This window comes from Perca fluviatilis, chromosome 1 (assembly GCF_010015445.1).
Source record: "Perca fluviatilis chromosome 1, GENO_Pfluv_1.0, whole genome shotgun sequence".
NCBI classification, from domain to species: Eukaryota; Metazoa; Chordata; class Actinopteri; order Perciformes; family Percidae; genus Perca; species Perca fluviatilis.
Genome location: NC_053112.1, coordinates 12,666,722 through 12,674,296, shown reverse-complemented (window position 1 = coordinate 12,674,296; position 7,575 = coordinate 12,666,722).

Below are 7,575 nucleotides of genomic sequence, written 5' to 3'. Positions count from 1 at the left end.
AAAGCCAACCCTCTAACCCAGAACATGGGTTACTCTTTGAAAAATAACCCAGAAACCCAAACAACCCAGGAATTGGGTCAAAATATTAGCCCTATAACCCAGAAAATGGTTACTCTCTGAAAAAATAACCCATAATTTTAACCCAACACAAATAACCCAGAAACTGGGTTGAAGAAATAACCAAGGAGTTTGTAGTGTAAAGTAGTAGTGTGTGTAGTAAAAGTACAAAAGGATGGTAGTATAAGAGCTGACAGTGTCACGCCCCGGTGACTCTCTGGTCTGGTCTGGTGTGACTGTTTTTGTTTAGTTTTTTTTCCCCTTTGGTTGCTTGCAGTGTGGCTGGTGTGTTTTTTGTATTTTCTGTTCTCTAATGGAATTTTCCACAGTGTGTGGACACGCCTCCTCCTGCTGCCTTCTCCCCGCACCTGGTTTCTATTCCCTAATCAACTCACCTGCTACTCATCAGCTCATCAACCTTCTTTAAAAGACCAGTGTGACCTTCTGCTCGACGCCGGGTTGTTACTCACCCAGAGTATGACTTCTTTGCTGCTCTCGCTAGTAAGTCCCTGTTTTGACTTTTTGCCTCGTTCTAATTTATCAGTTTTCCGTATCCTAGAAGAAAGAACTCACCTTCAGCAGCCACCAGATCTCGGACCCAGTCAGCTCCATTCCTGTCTCCAGCTCCTACAAACCTCGATCTCCTCACCTCTCTCTGCTAGTCTCCAACCGCCACGGACCTGTTCATCTCCAACCACAAGCTTTTGTTACAATAAATTTTTTTTTCTATTTTCGCTACTTCAGTTCCGCGTTTGAGTTCTGTCCCAAAACCCTGACAGACAGAGCAGTAATATGAGTCGGGAAAAAGACAAGAGAATGTGACAGCACGGGGAAAGGGAGGGGATAGGGCAAGAAAAAGAATGATAGTTACGTATTGTACGAGATTCTATGAGTAAAGGCCGGCAAGAGAACAGTCTTTGGGGGGGATCTGAGTCAGCAGACTCGTACCCGCCAAAGAGTTCCCCTTCCGGAAGGTCAAGGATGTTCGACTCGAAGCACCAAGAAGGAGCCTGCCCGTCGCTTCAGCTCCTCCGTCGGTAGGCGCGCACAAAAACTTGCAGGCGGCCTGGGGGTAAGTGCCAGTCCGGCAGCCAGTACAAAGGCAAACATCACTGGACTTGGAAGTCTTCATACTGCTTGCTAAAGAAAATCTGGGATCAGATCTCTGGTCTCGAAGCTGTGATATACAGTAACTGCGGACGTAAGAGAGAAGAAAGGAGAAATCTTCACGACTGTGCATGTGTGAGAGATGAACCCAAAAGCAACAGCTCTATGAAACAGAATCAAAGGAAAGAAATCTAAGAGAAAACGGAGACAGCGGGTGAGCTGGAGGAAAATAATCACTTTCTTTGAACAAAAAAAGATGAGAAATTAAGAATATAGGAGGAGGATAGGGGAATGAAACAGACCCCCAAAATGACCCCAAAGCCACATGACGGAAAACTGCATGTGAGCGAGCTCCAATCAAATAGACAGCATGACCGAGAGATGAAAAGAAGTAAACGACGCGAGGGAGTGGGGGTGAAGAGCAAGAACAGGAGATGACAGACGGAAGCAAGAGGAGAAAATTGGATTGAAAGAGTGAAGATATTAGAATGAAAAAGAGATGAAAGAAGGAAAATGGTGGGTTTGAAAAGACAGAGAGAGAGACCGATGACGGATATTACATTCTACAATGTTCAGTGAGATCTCAGATTAGTCGCATACGAGGAATAAAAGGTAAGCCGGTTTCTTGTTGCAACCCTAGCCTTGTTGTTATAGTTTTGGCCATCATTCCAGTCAAATATGACACAAATTTCATGCAGCCGGTCATTCATTGCAACATAAGTGATCAAATGATTTTAACAGGTTATTAAGTCCAGATATAATCAGAGTATTGTATATATTTGAAATGGAGAACAAAAAGCATGCATTTAAAAAAAAAAAAAAAAAAAAAAAAAATGTCAAGATCACTTTTATTGTCTCCTGTAAAATAAATTTGGCTTGGTTAAAAAGGAATTGCTGCATAAATGAAAGAATCTCTCATTATTCCTCATCACCCGAGGTTTCACCCTAGAAGGGAATTTTTCCTCGTCACTGTCACACTAAATACTTGCTCTTGGAGGAATTACTGGAATTGTTGGGTCTTTGTAAATTATAGAGTGTGGTCTAGACCTACTCTATCTGTAAAGTGTCTTGAGATAACTCTTGTTATGATTTGATACTATAAATACAATTGAAGTCAGTCAGTTATCCAAAGGTCCTTTTTATGAAGTGACTGAGTGTCTGGGCCTTAATACCTTCTTCTAAATGCTACAGAGTGTTTGGGTAAGTTTGGTTTGGTTTTCTTTGTTGCTCACTGTCACTGTCATTATCAATTTTTATTGCTGTTTATCAGTGGCAGGAAGTAGCAGGAAGTAAGGCACTAAGGGCCTTATCAGGTGAAATGATGTCCCCTCTGGCATGTTGTAAAGCAAGAGGCTAAAACGCTCCAAATTGCAATGAACTAGTACTTCTGATTGCATCCAAACTGACCTACAGTTAATTTTGTATTTATTTGCAGTTGAATCAAACTCAACATCTAGTTTGTGAACCTTATTATGTTTGGTTTAACCCAATCATATTTCTTTCTTTCTTTTTTCAAGATATTTTTAGGGCTTTTTCCTTTTAATAGAACAGGTGAAAATAGAGGGAATGGGGGAGATGACATGCAGCAAAGGGCTTCGGGTTGGACTCAAACCCAGGTCGCTGGCGAGGACTGAGCCTACATGGGGCGCACGCTCTACCAAGTGAGCTAGAGGCCGCCCCGACACAGTGTAAGTGTGTTTTGTCCACCTGTGTTTACTATATATACGTACACGAAGGAAACAGAACCGCCTGTCAGTGTGATACAGTCCAAAACGAGCACTAAGTCACGCTCTTCACAAAGCCAAGATGTAGATGATGATTGATTATTTTTTCTGGGCTGTTCTTTGGATTATATTCGACTGTACAGGTATACCCAATAAACCAGTGCATACTGTTTGTTAGTGCTGACGTGAATGTTAAAACACATCTATCAGCTAAATTAGTACATTAATCGTTATATTCAGTTTTTACTCAAACTCTGTACATGCATATTAATTTATAACCTCAAGATTATCATCTATAATAATTAATTTTAAACTTCTGTAATCCCATGCAACAAGTTTCTTAAAACTTACAATCTTTGTGTGTGCACTTGCAATTTTATAATGGAATATCATAATGCGAAATGCGTAAGAATGTTCTTAAAATAAGACGTTCATTAATAATAACAATAATACATTTTATTTGTAACGCACTTTCTCAATGTGCTACCTATTAAATACGGAGAAGAGCTTGGAAGAAAAAAAATGAAACCACAATAGGACAAGGAAAGGGGTTAATAATCCGCCAAAAGCTCTGCTAAAAAGGTGGGTCTTAAGGTCGCATTTAAAAGATTCCACAGTACATTACATCATTCTCTAACATAAACATGCATGTAATGTGAGTTCAAATGTTTGAAAATACTGTTTTTCAAGTGTCTACAGTAATTTAAAATGATCTCCCTATTACTCATCAAGGGAAGAGTGCCAACAGCAAGCATGCATGCATGCTTGGTTTGAGGTCGTTTTACATTCCCACTGCAGTGCATATTCCTACATAAATTTGAGTTTAATTAAGAGTAAAAGTGAGGTACAGTATATTCAATGTTCAAGTCCCTGTGCATACAAATTTGGCTTGATATTGTTGCAGAGCAATCCGCAGAAGATTGTTCCAAACTTAATTTCTGACAGACGAGGGCAGACATGTATAAAGTACTAGAGACCCAGACTTGAGTATCAAAAAAGTGACTTGAGTAGAAGTTGAAGTGCCCTTCAAGCACCTCACTTAAGTAGAAGTACTAAATTATTCAAAATTTTTTGTACTTAAGTATTGCAAGTAGTTCATTTTAAAATGTACTACTCAAGTACTGAAAGTAAAAGTACAAGTATTGTGTTATGTAGTTATTAAAGAAAGCAGTCAAAAGTTTGAATATCATGTTTATATTATTTCAAATGTTTAGCCTAATGAGTAACGATGCAGCACATAAAAAATTTATCAGAGTAAAAGTATTAAAATCATTGAAAATATGTACTGAAGTAAAAGTGGAAGTAGGAGAAATAAAATTATACTCCAGTAGAGACCAGATACAGCCTTTTAGTACTTAAGTACAGTAGTGAAGTAGTTCTACTTTGGTACTATCCATCTCTGGACAGGGGCTACAAAACATTTCCATTTTCTCAGAGCCCGTTAAATGAAATGGAAACTAGTTGTAGAGGGGTTATGCATGAAAAACTAAGTAAACAGAGACTAAATGAGAAGCCAGATCTGATATAAATGTCCACATGTACTTTTAAACGTGACATTTTGATGGTGATGTTAGGTTCTTATCAGGATGGAGATGATGGCTGTGAATGTTTTTAAAGGCTTACATGGATTAATGGATGCATTTCTGTCGTCCCAAAAGCTGCTGAGGATAAACAGATTTTATGGATGAACAAAATAATGAATTACCGGTATTGATTTTTTTTTTTTTAGGTTAGGAGTTATACTTGGTGTATGGTAATATCGTCCATGCTTTGATCCAATATAACAGGTTGTTCATGCACTACGGGACTAGAACATGGGTTGGGCTGACTTGTCATAAGGGGAGACCTCAGAACACCCAAAACGTTCTTTAACAACTTAGGAGAGAGTATGCAGAAAACTTCAGGTTTGTGAGCCCATTAGTCTATATCCTTGACGTTCCACTTCCGGGATTGCTCCGTTGCCGATGGAAATTCCGCAGGATTTCACTCATTTATGGCGGATATCCGTTGCCTTGGGCTTCCTTTGTGTTGGCATTTTAAACTCTGGTCGGTTTATGAGCACTATGGTTAACCTTTTCTCAGATCTCTGCAGGGTAAATCCAGACAGCTAGCTAGACTATCTGTCCAATCAGAGTTTTCTGTTGCACGACTAAAACAGCTTTTGAACGTACACGTTCCGACAAAACAAGTTCCTTCCCGAGGTTATTTTGCAGCGGCACCGTGGCTTTTCCCAGTGCCTAGCAGCGCCCAAGACTATTGTGATTGGTTTAAAGAAATGCCAATAAACCAGAGCGTGTCTTTCTCCCATCCCGGAATGCTGTGTTGACTAGCCAGACCCTTCTCCACAGTGCTGTGGAGGAAGGTCTGGCAAAGCGAGACTATGAGCTCTTAGACCAATTGGAACTTTTGAAGGGGTCACAGAGATGAGTAAACTAAACTTAAGCACACAGAAAGAAGACTAAGTCACAGTAAATCAGAGTCATTCAGTGTTACGTTGCTGGAACCATATTGCCCGACAAAAACTTTGATATTGAACAATATTGCAAAAGCTGGATTACATTCAATAAGAATGTTTTTGGACATTCACGACCAACACATGGCGTCTACAGTATGGCTTAAGGTTCAAGAAAAATCATAGTTATCCTAAAAAACTATGATTATGCAACCATAACACTGTATAGGATTATATTCTTTTAACGTTGCTGAATGAAGGACATACTTTGCATTATAAACGTAAGCTGCAATATTGTCCAAAATGAATGCAATTCCTAATGCCTTGGGCTGATGTAAAGAGAAGACAGATAAATGAAATAGGCATAACAGCAATGATGGATGCATCTTTATGCGTTATGGATCCTTAAAATCTTCTGGTTTGGTGTGTGTGTATCTCTGTATATTAAAGCCTTTCATCCAGTTGTGTTTTTACAAGAGCTTAAGACCCGGTTCTCAAGTAGAATATATTTTACTCTTTGTGTTAGACACACATGCACCATTTTAGAGGGAGTCAGTCTCAAGGTGTGTGTGTGTGTGTGTGTGTGTGTGTGTGTGTGTGTGTGTGTGTGTGTGTGTGTGTGTGTGTGTGTGTGTGTGTGTGTGTGTGTGTGTGTGTGTGTTTTTGTGTGTGTGTGTGTGTGTGTGTGTGTGTGTGTGTGTGTGTGTGTGTTTACACTAACATGTGCGGTGCCGCTGTAATTAGCTTTTCAGTGTCAGTTCATAGAGGTAGCTCTTAGCTTATAGCTAATTTAATACTCTCAACTGTGATGCACACACACTGTCTCACAAAATTAGACACACACACAACGGGACAATTAGAGAGGGAGAGAGAAAAAAAAGACTCAGAAATAAACAGTATACTCTCCGGCTCCCTCTAAATAATCACATACACATACACCATCTGTCTCATCTTCTTCCATGCTGACTTTCCACAGATGAGACCCAAAGGTGTCCCACAGAGCTGGGAGATGATACAACTCTGCGATAAAAAAGTAATGTCGAGAGACAAAGCGGAGCAGAGAGAGAGAGACACACACAGAACAAAAGACAGTGACAGAGAGACAGCCGTTATTATCAAAGTTTTATATTCATACAACAAGGTAGCAGATGGATTGTGAATACTTTGATATGTGGAGCCGCTTGGAGGAACACATATTCACTTACAAAACTTACAGTGGATATTTCTCCACAATGACTTTTACTACTGTAGCTCACAGCTGCAGATGTTAAAATGAAAGTACACCGTTTTTTATCATTTTATAGTGCTACCGGCGGGTTTCACCAATTCAAGTTAACATTACATGTGGATTAAAACGGGAAACAAATAAACCTTTTCTACATACATTTCTTTTTTCAGTACAGTACTAACAGTCTTCCTACAATCTTCAAAAATGGTGGTATCATTGAGGTAGGTGACTATGAGCAAACTCCTAAAAAAGAAGTAATGAAAGAAAATTAAGTTTAAGTTAAGTTTAATGATCTTACATTTTGAAAGTCACAATAAATATAAACGTAAGAGTTTGAGCATCAAATTCTGTGACGTTTCAGTTTTTTAGTTTTTATTTTTATATGCAGTTGGTCACTGTTTTGTGTTGTTTTGGAGTGGTGTACTTTTTTATAAGTTTGGTTTAAATATTTTTAATTTGATGTCTGACTTTCATTCACATTAAGTTGAATTTCAATCTAGTTGAATCATTTTTCAGTTCAGTTAAACTAAACTTTTTGTTTGTGATTGATTACACGGCACGGCATGGTGCTGGGCAGGTAGTGTACGGTGGGTTTTCAAGCTTTTTTTTTTTAACTGAAAACAGCTGGAAACAACACAGATGAGAATGGTGAGAGTGAACTAAAATGATAAAGTTGTTCTATAGGCCGGAAAACCATAACGGTGAGCTGAAAGACGCTGAAACGCTTATAGAAGTGAGGGACACAGCAGAGTTGGATGATAATTCTGAGTGGGTTCATGACGACTATCAATTCCTTTCACACACACATCATCATTTCATCCATTGTATACAAAATATTGATTATAGCAGCTTTAAATTGGCCTAGAAATCTAGACGCACCCTAGCAGCAGCAAATTTAATTTGCAGCCAGGGGGGTCTAGGCACAACTCTGGTCAGGCCAATCACATCGTGTATAGAGTCGGTGGGTGGGGCTCATGGCTGCTGCTGCTGGGAACAGCGGTCTTCTG